The 18,067-nt window shown below is 35.6% G+C and overlaps 1 non-coding gene across 1 annotated transcript; it reads right to left on the reverse strand.

Moving 5' to 3' along the window:
- Positions 1–17,033: 17,033 nt before the first annotated feature.
- On the reverse strand, positions 17,034–17,139 carry LOC115284473. The gene has a single exon (XR_003905226.1). It is a non-coding gene; the product is annotated as a U6 spliceosomal RNA (small nuclear RNA).
- Between the last annotated feature and the right edge of the window lie 928 nt (positions 17,140–18,067).

The raw sequence follows: 18,067 nt of genomic DNA on the forward strand, positions 1-18,067 counted from the left end.
CGACAGGGATGTCCACTCTCACAACTGTTGTTTAACATAATGCTGGAATCCTAGCATCAGCAATCAGACAACAAGAGGAAATAAAAGCATCAGAATCAACAAAGAAGAAGTCAAACTTTCACTTTTCACAGATGACTTGATGCTCTACATGGGAAACCCAATCGAATCCACCAGAAGCCTTCTAGAACTGATCCATGAGTTCAGTAAAGTCGCAGGCTACAAAATCAATGTGCAGAAATCAGTTGCATTCTTCTACACCAAAAAATGAAGCAACAAAAAGAGAAATCAAGAAACTAATACAATTCAAAATTGCACAAATAAACATAAAACACCTAGGAATAAACCTAACCAAAGATGTAAAAGACCTGTATGCTGAAAACTATAGAAGACTTGTTAAAGAAATTGAGGAAGACACAAAGAAATGGAAAAACATTCCATGCTCATGGATTGGAAGATTGAACATTGTTAAAATGCCATTATTACCCAAAGCAATTTAGACATTCAATGCAATCTCCATCAAAGTTGCATCAGAATTCTTCTCAAAGCCAGAATAAACAAGCCTAAAATTTGTACGGAAACACAAAAAACCCCGAATAGCCAAAGTATTATTGAAAAAGAAATCCAAAGCAGGAAACATTACAATCCCTGACTTTAGCCTCTACCTCAAAGCTGTCATCATCAAGGCAGTATGGTATTGGCACAAAAACAGACACATGGATCAATGGAATAGAATAGAGAGCCCAGAACTGGACCCACAAGTGTATGGCTAATTAATCTTTGACAAAGTAGGAAAGAGTATGCAATGGAAAAAAGACAGCCTCTTCAACAGGTGGTGTTGGGAGAGCTGGACAGCAAAATGTAGAAGAATGAAACTAGAGCACTTTCTTACACTATTCACAAAAATAAACTCAAAATGGATGAAGGACCTGACTGTGAGACAGGAAACCATGAAAACCCTAGATGAGAATGCAGAAAATAGCCTCCTTGACCTCAATCGCAGCAATTTCCTCCTTGACACTTCCCCAAAGGCAAGGGAATCAAGAACAAAAATGAACTGTTGGGACCTCATCAAGATAAAAAGCTTCTGCAATGCAAAGGAAACAATTAAAAAACAACTGATAGGCAACTGACAGAATGGGAAAAGATAGTGGCAAATGGCATATCAGACAAGGGCTAGTATCCAAAGTCTACAAGGAACACACTAAACTCCATACCCGAAAAACGAATAATCCAGTGATGAAATGGGCAGAAGACCTGAAGAGACTCTTCTCCAAAGAGGACATCCAGACGGCCAACAGGCACATGAAACGATGCTCAGCATCAATCATCATGAGGGAAATACAAATCAAAACTACACTGAGATACCACCTCACACTGGTCAGAGTGTCTAAAAGGAACAAATCAAGAGGCTATAGATGCTGGCGAGGATGTGGAGAGATGGGCACCCTCCTACACTGTTGGTGAGAATGTAAACTGGTGCAGCCGCTCTGGAAAACAGTGTGGAGGTTCCTCAAAAAATTAACAATAGAACTCCCGTATGACCCAGCAATAGCACTGCTGGGGATCTACCCAAGGGATACAGAAGTGCTGATGCATAGGGACACATTTACCCCAATGTTCATAGCGGCACATTCAACAATAGCCATATCATGGTAAGAGCCTAAATGTCCATCACCTGATGAATGGATCAAGAAAATGTGATATATATACACAATGGAGTACTACATGGCAATGAGAAAAAATGAAATCTGGCCATTTGTAGGAAAGTGGATGGACCTCGAGGGTATCATGCTAAGCGAGATAAGTTAGGCATATGTTTGCACTCACAGGTCTAACAGGAGAACAGGAGAATCCTAATGGAGGACCAGGGGGAGGGGAAGAGGGAAAGATAGTTGGGGAAAGAGAGGGATGCAAAACCTGAGAGACTATTGAATACTAAAAATGAACTGAGGTTTGAAGGGGGAGGGGGAGGAGGAAGGGAGGAGGTGGTGATGGAGGAGGGCACTTGTGGGGAAGAACACTGTGTGTTATATGGAAACCAATTTGACAATAAACTATTTAAAAAATAAAATTAAAAAAATAAAAAGTGGTATATATATAAAATGGAATACTACATGGCCATGAGAAAGAATGAAATCTGGCCATTTGTAGCAAAGTGGATGGACCTTGAGGGTGTCATGCTAAGCGAAAGAAGTCAGGCAGAGAAGGAAAGATAAAATATGTTTTCACTCAAAAATCTAGCAGGAGAAACCTAATAGGGGACCATGGGAAGGAGGAAAGGGAGGAAGAGTTGGGGAGAGGGAGTGAGGCAAATCATGAGAGACTTTTGAATGCTGATAACAGACTGAGGGCTAAGGAGTGGGGGAAGGGAAAGGGGATGATTGTCATGGAGGGGGGTACTTGTGGGAAAGAGTACTGAGTGTTATATGAAAACCAACTTTGTAATAAACTAAATAAAAAAAGAGTCTCTTATGGTTTGCTTTCCTTTTTCTTTTATCTCTCCTCACATGTTCATCTGTTCTGTTTCCTAAATTTCACATATGGTATTTGTCTTTCTCTGACTGACTTATTTCATGTAGCATAGTACTCTCTAGCTCCATCTATGTCATTACAAATGGCAAGATTCAGTCTTGTTTATAGCTGAGTAACATTCCTCTGTGTGTGTGTGTGTGTGTGTGTGTGTGTGTGTGATCTTTATCCATTGATCAGTCAATGGATATTTGGGCTTTTTCCATAGTTTATTGTTGACAACACTGCTTTAAACACCATGGGGCATGTACCCTTTCAAATCTGTATGTTTGTATCCTTTGGGTAAATACCTAGTGTTTACGTTTTCTTCAGGTAATATCCAGAAGTGGAATTACTGGATTTTATGGTATTTCTATTTTTAATTTTTTGAGAACCCCCAATAATGTTTTCCATATTGGCTGCACTAATTTACATTTCCACCAATAGTGTATGAGGATTCACTTTTCATATCCTCACTACCACTTATTTGATATTTTCGTAATTATCATTCTAACAGGTGTGAGGTGACATCATATTGTAGTCTTCATTTGCATCTCCCTGATGATTAGTGATTTTGAGAATATTTTAATGTATATATTGTCCAAGTGGATTTCTTCTTTGGAAAAAATGTCTATCAAATCCTCTGCCCATTTTTTAAATCAGGTTATTTGTCATTTTGGTATTGAGTTCTGTGATTTTCTTACTTTTAGATAATAATCCCTTATCTGATACATAGTTTATAAATACTTTCTCTTATTCCAGAGATTGCCTTGTTATTTTGATTGTTTCTTTGGCTGTGCATAAGCTTTTTACTTGATTTTGTTTCACCTGTTGAGTTTTGCTTTTGTTGACATGCTTTGGGTGTCACATCCAAAAATGGTTGCAAATGCCAATGCCAAGGGGCTTTTCCCTTAAGTTTTCTTCTAGGTGTTTTACAATCTAAGGTCATATATTTAAGTATTTAACACATTTCCAGTTAATGTTCATGACTGGTGTAATAGAAAAATTCACTTATATTATTTTTCATGTGACTATCTTGCTTTCCCTGAATCATTTATTTAAAAGACTATCATTTTCTTACTGAGAATTCTCAATTTTCTCTTTAAATATTAGTTGAGCAAGTATATGAGAGTTTGCTTGGGGGTTATTTATTGTTTCATTGGCTTATGTGTCTATTTTTATATGAGTGCAATAACCTTGATTACTATAGCTGTGTAGTACTATTTGCAATATTCTTCTGGCTTTGTTCTTTCTCAAGATTGCTTTGGGTTTCAGGGGGATCTTGTGGTTCCATTTTAGAATTTTTTTTCTATAGGGGCACCTGGGTGGCTCAGTCAGTTAAGCATTCAACTTCGGCTCAGGTCATGATCTCATGGTTCCTGGGTTTGCGCCCTGTGTCAGGCTCTGTGCTGAGTGCTCAGAGCCTGGAGCCTGCTTTGGATTTTGTGTCTCCCCTTCTCTTGGCCCCTCCCATGTTCATGCTTTGTCTTTCTCTGTTTCATAATAATAAATAAACGTTAAAAAGTTTTTAATTAAAAAATGAATTTTTTATATATGTGAGAAATACTATTAAAAGTTTCACATATATTGTATTGAGATTATAGATGGCTTTGGTTGCATGGATATTTGAACACTAATTAATTTTTTCAATTCAGGAACACAGGGTAAGTTTTTATTTGTTTATGTCATCAATTTCTTTTATCTACATCTTATAATTTCAGTTTACATATTATTCATCTCCTTGGTTAAATCTATTCTTATGTATTTTATTATTTTTGATGCTATTATGAATCAATTGTTTATTTCTTTTTCAGATATCTTGTTGTTAGTGTATAGAAATGCAACTGACTTATATATGTTGATTTTGGGTTCTGCAACTTCACTGAATTTGTTGATTAGTTGTATCAGTGTGTGTGTGTGTGTGTGTGTGTGTGTGTGTGTGTGTAGTCTGTATGTCATATTATATCATCTGTAAACAAAGACAATGAGACAAATTTTACTTCTGTCTGTCTAATTTGGGTGTCATTTATTTCTTCTATTGTCTAATTGCTCTGGATAAGACTTACAGTACTCTGTTGGATAGGAGTAATAAAAATGGTCATCCTTGTTTTGTTACTGTTCTTAGAAGAAAAGTTTTCAGTATTTCAACATTGGGCATGATGATATTTGTGGCCATGTCATATATGGCCCTTAGTATATTGAGGTATGTTCCTTCTTATACCCTTTTGTTGAGAGTTTTTATCATGAAAAGATTGAATTGTGTCAAATGTTTTTCTGAATCCATTAAAATGATCTTATGATTTTTATCTCTTATTTTATTGATGTTAAGTATCACATTGGTTGATTTGTTTTTATTGAATAATCTTTCCATCGTAGTGATAAATCTCACATGATCATGATGCATGATCATTTAAATGTGCTGTTGAATTTAGTTGACAAGAATTTTATTGAGAATTTTTGCATCTATATTTATCAGGGTTATTGGCCTATAGTTTCCTTTTATTGTCCTTATCTGGCTTTGGAAACAGTAATTGTAACCCTGTAAAATTAGTTTAGGAATATTTCTTCTACTGTTATGTTTTGAGAAATCTTTATATATGTTAGCTATAAGGCCTTTGTTTGCTATATGGTTTTCAAACACTTTATTTCACCCTTTAGTGTTTCTTTCATTCTTCTAGCAGAATTTTTCACAGTGCCAATCTTTGCAGTTTTGATGATGTTGAATTTACCCATTTTTTCTTTTACCAATTACACTTTTATTAAATATCTAAGTTTTTTTTTCACACTGTGCTATTTCTGGGAAAAAAAAACTCTTATGTCCTACGTTTAGATTTGCAGGGGTTTCTGGGTGGCTCAGTTGGTTGAGCATCCGACTTTAGCCCAGGTCATGATCTCACGGTTTGTGAGTTCAAGCTCCACATAAGGCTGTCTGCTGTCAGTGTGGTGCCCGCTTCAGTCCTCTGTCCCTTCTTTTTCTGTACCTCTTCTACTCAAGCTCACTGTCTCTCACTGGGTGTGATATGGAAACCAATTTGACAATAAACTATTAAAAATAGTTCACAAGAAAAAATTAAATAAACATAATAAATAAAATAAAATTTTCATCTATTTTGCTTCAGTTTTAAAATGATGTAAAGTTCAGTGTGGTTTTATTTTTGTCTATATATGTTCAACTCTTCCTGCACCATACGTTGAGATTATCCTTCTTCCACTGAGTTTCTTTGGCAAACATCAACTCTACATATTTCTGTAGTTTTATTTTTGGGGTCTCTATATTTTTCCATTGATCTATTCATCTATTTTTCCACCAATACCAATTTTTTTTTTGCTTATAAACAACAAAAATTTCTTTCTCATGTATCTGTAGGAGAGGAAGTCCAAGATCAAAATGAAAGCATGAATCCCACACTCTTCTGATTACCGTGGCTTTTCAATAATTATTAACATGGGGTAGAATAATTTCTCCAACTATATTATTTTTAAAAGTTGGTTTTAGTTCTTGTAGTTTCCTTGTATTTCCATATAATTTTTAGTATAAATTTGTATATACCTATAAAAAACCTTGCCAAGATTTTGATAAAAATTGCATTATATGTCAGGGCAGTTTGAGAGAAAGGTGACATTTTAATTGAAACAATTCATTTATTCAGATCTTTAATTTCCTTATTTTTAATTTTCAGCATAGAGATCTTGCTTGTTTTTACTACATATATACCTAGATATTTCTATTTGGGGGACAATTGTTAAAAGTATTGTAATTTTACTGTCAGTTTCCACATTCTCCATTGCTAATATGCAGAAATATATTTGATATTTGACATTGGATCCTGAAGAGTTCCTGAATTCACTTACTCTAGATTTTATGTAGGTTTTTAAAGATCAAATACATAGAAAAGCATGCCATTTGCAAATAGGGCAATTTTATTCCTTCTTTCCCAATTTGTACATCTTTTACTTAATTTTCTTACATTTTGGTACAAGCTAGGACTTCCAATATTATGTTGAATAAGAGTGGTTATAGCAGTCTTTGCTTTGTTTTTTATTTTACAGGGGATGCATTTTGTTTTTTATCATTAAGTGTGATGGTAACTGTAGGCATTTTATAGATTTTTTTCAAGTTGAAGAATTTCTTCTCTATTATTTACTTGCTGAGATTTAAAAAAAATCACAAATAGATACCGATTTTTGACAACAGTTTTATGCATAAATTTATATGGTCATATAATTTTCTTCTTTAGCTTATTGATATATGATTGATTACATTGACTGAATTTCAAATATTTAACCAGAATTACGTTCCTAGAATAAGTCCCACTTTGTTGTGATATATAATTCAAATTTTTGCTAAATTCACTTTGCTAGTATTTTGTTGAGGATTTTTGTGTCTGTGGACATGAGAAATATTGATGTTTTCTTTTTTATGTTGTTTTAATTTGGTTTTGGCATTAGGATAATAGTGTTATCATAAAATAATTTGAAGTGCATTTTATCCTCTTAAACTTTGGAGGTGATTGTATATAATTGGAACTAGTATTTTTTTATTTTTTAAAGTTATTATTTATTTATTCTGAGAGAGAGAGAGAGAGAGAGAGAGAGAGAGAGAGAGGGAGCATGAGAAGGGGAGGGGCAGAGAGAGAAGGAGAGACAATCCTAAGCAGGCTCAGCACTGTCAGCACAGAGACCAACACAAGGCTCAAACTCACAAACCGTATCACGACCTGAGCTGAAATCAAGAATTGGATGTTTAACTGACTAAGTCTCCCAGCTGCTTTGAACAAGTTATTTTTAAATGTTTAGTAGATCTATCCAGTGAAGCCATATGGACTTGGTGATTCCTTTTTCAAAAGCTTTTAAATTCCAAATTCAATATTTCACATCTTTATAAAATTATTGTGGTTCTCTATGTTTTATTTTGTGAGCATTGTTAGTTTTTGGTGTTTGAGAAATTGGTACATTTATTCTAAGTTTTGGAATTTATAAGAAAATGTTGGGGAGAGAGAAAGCACAGGCAGGGGAGAAGCAGAGAGAAGGAGAGACAGAATCCCAAGCAGGCTCAGCACTTAGCAGTGTTCCCAACTTGGGGATCGAGCTCACAAACTGTGAGATCATGACCTGAGTTGAGACCAAGAGTCTGTTGATTAACTGACTGCATCACCCAGGTGCCCCTGCCTTAATTATATTTTTAATGTCTGTGGCATCTATAGTTATATCACCAGTATCATTCCTGATATTGATGACTTTTGTCTTTCTTTTTATCATGTTTCTCTTGTCATAACTTTATCAATTTTATTGGTCTTTTCAAAAAACCACCTGAAAAATGTATTTTCTTTATTGTTTCTCTGATTTCAATTTCATTTATTTCTGCCCTTGACTTTATTATATCCTTCCTTTGTTTTGAGCTAATTTTCTTCTAATTACTCCAATTTTTTGAGGTAGAAACATGAATTATTGATATAAAACATTTTCTCTTTACTAATGTATTTATTACAGTAAATTTCATTCTCAAAACTCATTTAGCTACATCCCACATATTTTTTAAAAAGTTTTTAATTTATTTTTGAGAGATAGAGAGAGACAGTGCAAGCAGGGGAGGGTCAGAGAGAGAGGGAGATACAGAATCTGAAGACAGGCTCCAGGCTCTGAGCTCCTGTCAGCACAGAGCCCGACGTGGGGCTGGAACCCATGAACCACGAGATCATGACCTGAACTGAAGTCAGATGCTTAACTGACTAAACCACCCAGGCGCCCCCATCCCACATATTTTGGCATGTTGTATTTTTATTTTCATTCAGGTCCAAGTATATCTTCATGTACTTTGAAACAGTTATTTTTGACTTATCTATTATTTTAGAGTGTGTTATTTATTTTTCCAGTGATTGGTAATTTTTCCTTGTTTAAAAAAATTTGCCTATCCAAATCCCTTATGACCCAGAAATAGCATTGCTAGGGATTTACCCAAGAGATACAGAAATGCTGATGCATAGAAGTACATGTGCCCCAATGTTCATAGCAGCAATGTCAACAATAGCCAAAACATGGAAAAAGCCTAAATGTCCATCACCTGATGAGTGGATCAAGAAGATGTGGTATATATACACAATGGAGTACTACATGGCAATGAGAAAGAATGAAATCTGGCCATTTGTAGGAAAGTGGATGGACCTCGAGGGTGTCATGCTAAGCGAAATAAGTCAGGCAGAGAAGGACAGATACCGTATGTTTGCACTCATAGGTCTAACAGGAGAACAGGAGAGACCTAATAGAGGTCCAGGGGGAGGGGAAGAGGGAAAGAGAGTTGGGGAGAGAGAGGGACACAAAACTTGAGAGACTATTGAATGCTGAAAATGAACTGAGAGTTGAAGGGGGAGGGGGGAAAAGAGGTGGTGGTGATAGTGGAGGGCACTTATGGGGAAGAGCACTGGGTGTTGTATGGAAACCAATTTGACAATAAACTATTTAAAATAAATTAATTAATTAATTTAAAAAATCAGATTTGGATTTTATTGTCAGAGAACATACTCTGTATCTATCACTATTTTTACATTTGTTGAAGTTTTTTATGGCCTTGGAAACAATCCATCATAATGAATACTCCTAATTTTCTCTCATTTGAAAATCTTTATTCCCCCTATATTTCTGAGGGATAGTTTCACTAGTCATAGAACTGAATGCTGGCAATTCTTTTCTTTCAGCATTTGAAAAACGTGGCATTTTCTTCTGGTCTTCATGGTTTTTTATGAGAAATCCACTGTTATTTGAGTTATTGTTTCTATGTAGGTAATGTGTCATTTCTCTGTCACTGCAATGTTGTGAATGTTTAATTCCCCACTGGTCCCTGCTGACACCTTCATGGCCAAAGCATGGCCCTAACTTGCTCTGTCATTTTGCCAATGGGTAACAATATAAGATTAGCACCTCTTTCTGTTCTAGTGACACCTTCCCAGTAAAAATGTTGCACTGACTTATACTATCTCATCGCCACTGGTTTTGGGTGGCAGTTCAGCTTTCTGCTGTCCCCTGCTGTGATGAGGGAAGATATAGTAGCTAACTCACACCACCTTGCACTTGTTCCATCTCAGCTATTTCAGGTATATGTGGATGTTGAGTTCCCACTGACTTCAGATTGGGGTAAGTAAACTACCATCAGTCACTACATTGCATAGCCTTATTGACACATTCTGACTTATTGATGTTGGATTACAATGGAAATTTAGCTCCATCTAATCCTCACTTACAGCAAGGGAGGGAAAAGAAGAATGCCAACTGGAACTTCCCTACAGTATCTGATTCTATTTTAATTATGCTGCATGAGAATGAAAGCTTGTTTTCTATGTCCCCACTGAAACTAGAGGAGTTGAAAATAAAGTCTTGAACTGCCTCATTCTACCTTTTTGCTTCTGGGTGGAGTTAGAACTGCAGTTCTCTACAGGCCCCTCTGACATTGGAGAAAAGTGGGTGTGAAGAAGAGGGAAAAGTAACATTGCCTTACACTACTCTTTCTATTTCATTTCTGTTAGCTGACAGTGAAAACCCATCTTCCTACTTGGCCTCATTGACACCACCCAAGTAGTGGAATCAAAGTCTTGCTTACTATTACTAGGCAGGGGATGGAAGTCCGACCAATACCACCCTGATAGAAGAATTAGGGAGCCATTTATCCATTGATGTTTGGCTTGACTAGCATGGGCACTATCAAAATTACTCTCTATGGGGCGCTTGGGTGGCTCAGCTGGTTTAGCGTCTTACTTCAGCTCAGGTCATGATCTCAAGGTTCCTGCGTTTGAGCCTCACACTGTGCTTACAGCTCAGAGCCTGGAGCCTGCTTCGGATTCTGTGTCTCCCTCTGTCTCTCTGCTCCTACTCCACTCATGCTCTCTCTCTGTCTCTTAAGAATAAATAAACATTTTAAAATGCTCTCTATTCTACTCTGATACCCCTTCTTATGTGCTTTGTAAAGAGAGTCAGCTTTCTCTGGGGCCCTTTATATCTATGTTTATTGAAAATTTTGGGTTGTAAATTTCTCCAGCACATTGTCCAGGATATATAAGAGGAAAATAAACCCCAACAGGATGCTCCCCTGTGTTGCTCAAGTCCCAAGGTCTCCAAGCTCTTTATTTTCTTCTTCTCACTTTTCAGAGTTTTCTTATGCTTTATTTTTAGTTGTATGAAGAAGAACTTGAGAATAAGAGGCAATTCATTCTTGGCCAGAAGTAGAATTCTCCCATTGCATTTTTAGAGTAAATTATAGAAATATCTTAAACATTTTTAAAATTTATTTCTTTAAATTCAAGTTAGTTAACATACAGTGTAGTATTGGTTATAGGAGTGGAACTTAGTGACTCATCGCTTACATAAAACCACCAGTGCTCATCCCAACCAGTGCCCTCCTTAACGTCCATTATCCAGTTAGCCCATTCCCCCACAAACCTCCCCTCCAACAACCCTCAGTTTGTTCTCTGAATTTAAGAGTTTCTCTTGGTTTGCTTCCTTCTCTGTTTTTATCTTACTTTATAGTAAGAAATGAATTAAGTTTCTCCTGTGTTCTCAGTGGAATTTTGTATAGCCATTCAAATCATATCAGCAAATAATACTTATTGACATGAGAAATATACCATGGTATCAGAATGCAAAATTCTATGTACACTTATACCAATTATATAAGAGGAGTTGTGTATGTGTGTTTGTGTGCATGTGTGCATGTGTACACGTATTCCCATACTTGTGTATGCAAGTGGATGAAAGAAATATGCCTGAAATTTTTACAAAAAATGGTAGCAGTGGATATCTTTGAGTATTGGGGTTATGGGTAATTTTTATTTTCTGTTTTATACCTTTCCATTTCCAAATGTTCTACTATGGACATGTCTTAGTTTCATAACTGGGGGGGAGGGCGGAGATAAAATCCTTATTAAATTAGATGCTTTATTCTTGACAGAACTATTTTGGTTCTATAAAGGAAAACTTATTGTCAGTGACAGAACTTAAAAGTGAGTTAACCCCAACTATCTATGTTTAAATATGTAAAATTGCAGTAAAGAGGAGTGTAAAAAAAGGTCAGCTATAGAGAAAATTTGGTAATAGCTTCCTAAATCATGAACTGGAAGTGTATACGTGCTTTTGAGATGTAAAAATGTTTTAGGCAGATAACACCAAGACATTTTAAGAAAACTAATTTAATTCTCCTAGGACATTTTCTCCTAATATTTTGTATATATTTTCTTAATAATTTACTAATTCAGTATCATTCCATTTCCATAAGAGAACCTCAGACCCTGAGAGATCCATTTGTTTTATGCTCTTTCCTGTTTCATTTTACCAGATCGGTCAAAGACCTCTAGGCCAACCAGATATAAACTGGTTTGACTGAAGTCACCACAATCTCAGTTATATAAAAACCTGAAGCTCAGTTTATTCTCATAATTATAGATAAATTCTTTGATAAGCACTAATTTCAAGTCAGCAGTAGAGAGCTCATTTTTAGAGCAACATAATAAATGTGGTCCAGTCCCAACCACTCCAGTTACTTTGGATTTAAAGATAGTTCCTTTTTGGTGCATAGCTATATAAAATTTGGGTTTTATTATTAGTTTCTCATTGCAACTCTGTCTCAGGAGTAGAAAAATATTTACCCCTCAGGCTAGATGTGTGTGAGGCTGCTAGTTCCTGATTGTGGTAAAGACGGACATGTGCTGCTCATTATCTCTCCCCCACTCTTTTCTTCCTCTCTTCTGTACCTTCTTCATGTGATCAAGGGGTTGGTGTTTGAGAAGGGGGGCAGCTATAAAATTGAGGCTCCACACGTAAATGGTAGTAAATTTGCCTCTTTTGTATTAGCTCTTGTTGCTTCTCTTTAAGATGCTGTATAGACAGACAGAATTGTGACTGTGTGTTTTCTTTGTGATGTGTACATGCTGAATGATGGTGACTTCTTTTAGGATGTTTTGGGAATAAGCAATATGGGCACCTAATACTGTCTTATGCTTTAGTTCTAAGACACAAAAGTCCCTGAGGGGTGGCATTTTATTTTCCCTTGGTGCCAGTATCAGGGATATCAAAAATATACCCTTGTGATGCCTGCCCCCTTATTCAAATGGGTTGCTCTCTGATCCACATCTCCCTTTTAACTTCCCAGATTCCTCTTCCTATTCTCTTGAAGCTTGTGCTTTTGGGTTGAGTATTTATATGCAGATGTAGTGGGGAGTTGTGAGGGCTGACTTCCATTTTCTCTTCATCTATATACCCTGTACCATAAGTTTTCATATTAGCTCCGTATGACACAGTTTTGTGAATCTCTGGGTGAGAAGTAAATCTTTGCTCTGTATAGCTCAAAAATCATGGGAAATTCTTTTGGAGCCAATACAAATTTGGGGAAGAAACAAGCCAAACCTTGAGGACAGTGATGGAAAGTATAGCAACTTCTCATTAGCTTTGCTCTCTCCAAGTAGGTGACCTCAAAAAGGAGTGGTATGATATATTCAAAGGGCTGAAAGTAAAAAACCCTATAATCTAGAATACTCTACCCAACAAGATTACCATTCAGATTTAGAGGATAGATAAAGAGTTTTCCAGACAAAAAGAAAAAAATTAAAGAAAAATTTCACCATTAAACCAGGCTTACAAGAAATGTTAAAGGGATTTCTTTAGGTGGAAAAGAACAAGACATGATTAGAAGTAAGAAAATTAAAAATTAAAATTTGTAAAAAAATGACAACATATGCATAAAACACAGAGGAGGGGGTAAAAAATTCTTTTAGAACATATTTGAAATTAAATGACTTCCAACTTAATATAGACTGCTATATACTCATGATCCAATGTATGACCTCATGATAATCACAAACTCAAAACCTGTAACAGATAAACAAAAAAAATAAAGAAAAACAAAGCCAAGCATAACACTACAGTCAGCAATCACAAGGGAAGAAAAGAAAAGAAGAAAAAGGAAACAGAGAACTACAAAAGTCAGAAAATAATGAACAAAATGTTAACAAGTACATACTTATTAGTAATTCTTTAAGTGCAAATAGTCTAAATGCTCAAATCATAAGGTTGCAGAATGGGTAAAAAAAAACAAACAAACATAGGACTTATCTGTATGCTGCTTGGGAGAAACTTACTTCAGATCTAAGACAGAGAAACTGAAAGTGAAAGGATGGAAAAAGATATTCTATGAAAATAGGATTGAAAAGAAAGCCAGGGTAGCAATACTTATATCAGACAAAGGACACGTAATTTTTCTCTTCCAAAATTTCACTTACTTATTTATTTTTTTCACAATTTTATTTAAATTCAAGTTAATTAACATGTATTGATTTCAGGAGTAGAATTTAGTAATTTCTCACTTGTATAAAACACCCAGTGTTCATCCCAACAAATGTAGTCTTTAATGCCCATCACCCATTTAGTCCATCCTCCCCACCACACCTCCAGCAACCCACAGTTTGTTCTCTATAGTTAGGATTCTCTTATGGTTCACCTCCCTCTCTATTTTTATCTTATTTTAGTTTTCCATTCCTTCCCCTATGTTCATCTGTTTTTCTTAAATATCACATATCAGTGAAATCATATGGTATTTATATTTCTCTAGAGACAAGAGAGACTTTTAAAATAATATTGTTGGGGAGTTTGGGTGGCTCAGTCGGTTGAGCATTCGACTTTGCCTCAGTTCATGATGTCACGGTCTTTGGGTTCGAGCCCCACATCAGGCCCTGTGCTGACAGCTCAGAGCCTGGAGCCTGCTTCATATTCTGTGTCTCCCTCTCTCTGTCTCTCTCCCGCTTAGTCTCTCTCTCTCTCTCTCTCTCTCTCTCTCTCTCTCAAAATAAAAAATGATATAAAATGTTTAAAATAATATTGTAATGAGATAAAGAGGGCATTACATAACGTTAAGTGAGTCAATCTAAGAAGAGACTATAACAATTGTAAATACCTATGCATTCAACATCAGAGCATCAAAATACATAAAACCAATAATAACAGACATAAAAAGAGAAATTGTTAGTAATTCAATAATAGCAGGGGACATAAATACTCCACTTATATCAATGGATAGATCATCCAAGCAAAAAATCAGTAGGAAATAATGTCTTTAAATGACACATTAGACCAGATGGCATTAACAGATAGATACAGAACATTTCATCCAAAACAACAGAATACACATTCTTTTCAAGTGCCATGAAAAATTCTTCAGGATGCAATAAAATAAGTCTCATTAAATTTAAGAAGATTGAAATAATATGAACCTTTTCTGACCACAATTGTATGAAACTAGAAATCAATCACAATTTTGAAAAGTGAAAAAAACTAAACCATGAGGAGACTAAACAATAATAAAAACAGAAATCAAAAATGAAATAAAAACAAATGGAGACAAATGAAAATGAACACCAAATGGTCCAAAATCTTTGTGATGCAGCAGAAAAGCATTCCTAAGTTGGAAAATCATAGCAATGCATGTCTACCTCCAGAAACAAATAAAAAAATTAAATAAATTATCTAAACTTACACTGAAGGGAACTAAAAAAAGAACAAATGAAAGCACAAATTTAGTAGAAAAAGGAAAATAACAAAGAGAGCAAATATAATGAAGTAGAGACTGAAACAAAATAGAAAAAATTGATGAAACTAAGATATAGTTCTTTGATCAACAAAATTGATAGTGCTTTAGTTAAGTTTATCAAGAGAAATAGAGAGAGGATATAAATAAATAAAATTAAAGATGAAAGGGAGAAGTAAAAACCAACACCACAGAAACAAAAGATTATAACAGAACACTATGGAAAATTATATGCTAGAATAATGGGCAACATAGAAGACTTAGGTGAATTCATATTACATACAATCATCCAAAATTTAATCATAAAGAATAGAAAATATGATCAAATTACCACTAAAGAAATTGAATTGATAATCAAAAACAAACTAAAACAAAAACAGAAGTTCACAGCCACGTGGATTCACAAGAGAATCCTACCAAATATTTAAGGAAAAGTTAATACCTCTTTTTCTAAAACGAGAGTTAATGCATATTCTTCTAAAAATAGAAGAAAGCAAGCATCCAAATACATTCTTTTTTTTAATAGTTAATTGTCAATTTGGTTTCCATACAAAATCCAGTGCTCTTCCCCTCAAGTGCCCTCCTCCATCACCACCACCTCTTTTCCCCCCTCCCCCTTCCCCTTCAAACCTCAGTTCATTTTCAGTATTCAATAGTCTCTCAAGTTTTGCATCCCTCTCTCTCCCCAACTCTTTTTCCCTCTTCCCGTCCCCCTGGTCCTCCATTAGGATTCTCCTGTTCTCCTGTTAGACCTATGAATGCAAACATATGGTATCTATCCTTTGGGTAATAATGACATTTTAACAATGTTTAATCTTCCAATCCATGAGCACAGAATGTTTTTCCATTTTTTTGTGTCTTCCTCAATTTCCCTCATAAGTCTTCTATGGTTTTCAGCATACAGGTCTTTTACATCTTTGGTTAGGTTTATTCCTAGGTATTTTATGGTTTTTTGTGCAATTGTGAATGGGATCTGTTTCATGCTTTCTCTTTCTGTTGCTTCATTATTGGTGTATAAGAATGCAACTGATTTCGATACACTGACTTTGGACCCTGCAACTTTACTGAATTCATTGATCAGTTTTAGAAGGTTTCTGGTAGAGTTGATCGGGTTTTCCATGTAGAGTATCATGTTGTCTGCGAAAAAGGAAAGTTTGACTTCTTCTTTGCTGATTCTGATGTCTTTTTTTTTTTCATAAAGCAAAGATCATTTATTTACCTTCTGGCTCTGGGCTCAGTACATAGATGGCTTCTCTTCACCCTTTGGGTTGATAATTTTCTCTAGGTTGCTGCTGCTGATATGATAAAGCTCATCATAGAAGGCCTGCAGGTCCAGCACCATGGCCCTGAGCTCCCCATAGGCTGCCTCATCTCACTTATGTACCAGGGTCTGGTAATCCATTACATGAGTCTCCTTAGAGGCCTTGGCCACAGCATCCCCATGCTCTGAGAAGTACTTGGAAATGGTTGTTTGGAAGGCTTCCACTTTTGTCTTGACTGCATTCACCCTCTCCAGCACCTTCTCCTGGATTGCCACCCCAAAGTCATTTCCATCTTCAATCTTGGAAATATTTGTCATATTTTTAGTGAAAATTGCATGTCATGGCTATATCCAAAGTTGGATAGCATTTTCCTAGCACCTAGCAAATCTAAATTAACATCAATAACAAAGACCTTTTGATAATGGCTGCTAATCAGAATGCTATATATTTCGTAGTATTTCACTTCCTATTCTATCTAAAATTAATTTCAGCATTAAAACAAGGTGTAACATTAAAAAAAATTCTATATTTAACATATCTCACACACACACACACACACACACACACAGAATTCTAATTACTTCTGAGACTGTCACAAAGAGGGACTTTCTTTCTCTTTCTTTCTTTCTTTCTTTCTTTCTTTCTTTCTTTCTTTCTTTCTTTCTTTCTTTCTTTCCTTTTTTCCTTTCTCTTCTTTTCTTTCTTTCAATATGGAACATTTCACAAATTTGAGCACCATCCTTGCATAGGGCCATGCTGATCTTCTCTGTATTGTTCCAATTTTAGTATATTTGCCACCAAAGTGAGCACTGACCATTGGATTTCTTAAGTGCTATACATAAGAATATTTTTCATCGGCTTAAAAATAATATTTAAATATATATGAATAAATACACATTTAGATTTGCTAGGTGCTAGGAAAATGCTATGCAACATTGGGTATAGCCATGACATACAATTTTCACTAAAAATATGACAAATATTTACAATTTGATAACATATAGCCCTACCCTATGCCCTACAGGGATTGAGTGAAACACAGTTTCTTTTTTATTTCCTTTTGTTGTCTGAGTGCTGATGCTAGGACTTCCAACACTACGTTAAACAACAGTGGTGAGAGTGGACATCCCTGTCGTGTCCCTGATCTCAGGGGGAAAGCTCTCAGTTTCTCCCCATTGAGGATAACATTGGCTGTGGGCTTTTTGTAAATGGCTTTTATGATGTTTAAGTAAGTTCCTTCTGTCCCGACTTTCTCGAGGGTTTTCATAAAGAAGAGATGTTGTATTTTGTCAAATGCTTTTTCTGCATCTATCGACATGATTATATGATGTTTTCCTTTTTTTGTTGTTAATGTGATGTAATACATTAATGGATTTGTGAATACTGAACCAGCCTTGTAACCTAGGAATAAATTCCACTTGATCATAATGGATGATGCTTTTTATATGCTGTTGAATTCGAGTTGCTAGTATCTTGTTGAGTATTTTTTGAATCCGTATTCATTAAGGATATTGGCCTATAGTTCTCTTTTTATGTTGGGTCTCTGCCTGGCTTAGGAATCAGAGTGATATGTGCTTTGTAGAATGAGTCCGGTAGTCTTCCTTCCATTTCTATGTTTTGGAATAGCTTGAGAAGTTTTGGCATTAACTCTGCTTTAAACGTCTGGTAGAATTCCCCTGGGAATTCATCTGGCCCTGGCCTTTTATTTGTTGGGAAATTTTTGGTAACTGATTCGATT

This window comes from Suricata suricatta, chromosome X, assembly GCF_006229205.1.
Source record: "Suricata suricatta isolate VVHF042 chromosome X, meerkat_22Aug2017_6uvM2_HiC, whole genome shotgun sequence".
NCBI classification, from domain to species: Eukaryota; Metazoa; Chordata; class Mammalia; order Carnivora; family Herpestidae; genus Suricata; species Suricata suricatta.